This window comes from Mus musculus, chromosome Y (genome assembly GCF_000001635.26).
Source record: "Mus musculus strain C57BL/6J chromosome Y, GRCm38.p6 C57BL/6J".
NCBI lineage: Eukaryota > Metazoa > Chordata > Mammalia > Rodentia > Muridae > Mus > Mus musculus.
Genome location: NC_000087.7, coordinates 32,341,699 through 32,344,708, shown reverse-complemented (window position 1 = coordinate 32,344,708; position 3,010 = coordinate 32,341,699).

The window sequence follows — 3,010 nt, the reverse complement described above, 5'->3', positions numbered from 1 at the left end:
CAAAGGGGGCTACTTACTTCGGCAGGCAAGGAAATCAAATATAAAGAAGAAATCTTGGCACTCCTAGAGGCTATACACATGCCCAAGAAAGTGGCCATCATCCTCTGCCCTGGCCATCAAAGGGGCAAGGTCCTGTAGCCCAGGGAAATCAGATGGCAGATTGGGCGGCCAAACAGGTGGTACAAGGCATCCCTGCGCTGCCTCTAGAGACTATAGAAGAACCAAAAGGAACCCCAGAGATCAGTTTTGAATACACCTCCAAAGATTATGAGATGATTGAAGATCTTGAAGAACAAGGGAAGTCCAAAGGATTTAGCTATCATGGGATTGCAAGAACAAAAGAAGGAACAATTATTTTGCCCTATAGAGAAGGAAAGGCATATGTAAAAGGCATCCATCCCCTGACACATCTGGGGGCAAAGAAATTGTGTGATTTAATCCAGTCCTCAAACTATTATGTGCTCAGGCTTCTAGACGAACAAGTAACTAAATCCTGCAAGTGTGTGCCCTAATTAATGCTGCACGCCCCTTTAATGAACAAGAAAAATGACAACGGGGGGATAGACCTGGAGTTTACTGGGAAATAGACTTCACTGAGATCAAACATGGAAAATATGGTAATAAAGAGTTACTAGTTTTCATAGACACTTTCTCAGGATGGGTAGAAGCCTTCCCCATCAAGTCTGCAACTGCTCAGGTGGTGACCAAGAAGATCATTGAAGAGATCCTACCCCAGTTTGGGATCCCCAGGGTAATTTGCTTGGATAATGGGCCTGCATTTGTTGCCCAGGTAAGTCAGGAATGAGCCACACAATTGGGGAACAATTGGAAGTTATATTGTGCTTATAGACCCCAGAGATCAGTATAGGTAGAAGGAATGAACAGGACTCTAAAAGAAACCCTAACTAAATTAGCTATTGAGACCAGCGGTAAAGACTGGGTGACCGTCCTTCCCTTTGTGCTCCTTAGGGCCCGAAATACACCTGGATGTTTCGGCCTTACTCCTTATGAAATTCTACATGGGGGACCACCCGCCTTGACCAAGTCTGATGGGATATTGGATTCCAGTGATGACTCTTCCTCACCCTCTTCTCTGTTTACCCATTATAGGCCTTAGAAGTTGTCAAAACACAGATCTGGGACCAGATCAAAAAAGCCTACACACCAGGGACCACTGCAGTGCCCCACGGGTTCCAGGTCGGGGACTCAGTTCTGGTCTGACAACATCGAGCTGGCATGCTTGAGCCCCGGTGGAAGGGACCTTATCTAGTGCTGCTGACCACCGCCAAGGTCGCAAAGGTAGACAGGATCGCCGCCTGGATCCACACATCCCACATAAAAAAAGGCACCCAACCAGGATGAAGACGACCTCGGAGAAAATTGGACAGTGGCCGCTACTGATAATTCTCTTAAACTGTGCCTTCGCAGTACCCCAACCTTGGGTAATAATCCTCACACTCTTATGACCCTGACATGGGAGGTCATCTCTCAAGCTGGAGATACTGTATGGAGTACTTCAAAGGTGGCCCCCCCTTATACATGGTGGCTCCCTCTGTTTCCTGAAATCTGTGCCCTGATAGATGGATTAGACGCCTGGGATATCCCTGAATAGTCACATGAAACGGTGCCCCAAGATGAGGTAATCTATCACAAGCTGCCATATCACCAGGGGTTAAGTTCCCAAGGAAAGTACATTGCAGATATACCAGGCTGTAGTAGTAGGTCTAAACAGAGGAGACTTGGTCAGGAGCCCTTTTATGTCTGTCCCAGGGACAGGGTAAATAAAAAAGAGGCTTGCTGGTGTGGGGGAATAGAGGGCATCTTCTGTAGTCAGTAGAGATGTGAAACCACTGGTACCACTCATTGGGACCCATCCTCTAGCTCGATATTATTATAGTATCCAGATGAAATAAGGGCCATGATTCCTTAAACATCACTTTTACTCAAAAAGCAAAAGAGACAAAAAAGATTGGATAAAGGGAAGACAGTGGGGCCTAACATTTTATGTGACAGGGACAGGCCCTGGATTCACATTTAAGATTCGGCTAAAGATGAAGTGTCCCCCAACCCAGGCAGTAAGACCTAACCACGTTCTTGTTAAAAAACTTCCAATGCCCCTTCCCAGACCTACCTTTCCCGGACCTACCCTAGTTGGTCCAGCTATTCCAACAGAAGTCTATACCTCTTCCTCAGACATGAAACTTACATTGCCCCTACTCCCCCAGATACTGAAAACTGTCTGTTTAGTCTGGTACAGGGGGCTTTTTGGTACTCAATTGTACCAATCCCAACATCACTAAGTCTTGTTGGCTGTGTTATGCCTCCAATCCCCCATATTATGAGGGAGTTGCTCAAGTCAGGACATACAATAAGGCTGAGGACAATTCTCAGTGTCCTTGGGGAGAAAACAGAAAACTAACATTAGCAGCTGTCTCGGGAAATGGACTTTGCCTGGAACAAGTCCCACATGACAAACGGTAACTCTGTAATCAGACTCATCATCTCCAGTCTTCCAATAATAGAGGTCAGAACTTAGTTCCTCCCTTAGACACAGTATGGGCTTGCAACACTGGACTCACTCCCTGTGTATTTACTTCTGTTTTTAATACTTCTAAAGATTATTGTCGTTTAGTTCAGAGTGTTCCGAGGCTTCTGTATCATGATGACAGTTTTTTGTCAATGGATTCAACCACTGGACCCAGTATAAAAGGGAACCCATTACCATGACCTTAGCAGTCCTTTTGGGTCTAGGAACAGCAGCTGGGGTCGGCACAGGCACAACTGCCTTGATACAGACCCCCCACTATTTCCATGAATTGCACAAACGCTATGGATGCAGACCTAGGAGCACTAGAGCAGTCCATCACCAAACTTGAAGAATCTTTGACCTCGCTATCAGAGGTAGTGCTACAGAACAGGAGGGGGCTAGATCTACTTTTTCTCAAAGAAGGTGGACTCTGTTCCGCAGTAAAAGAAGAGTGTTGTTTTTATGTAGACCATTCTGGTCTTA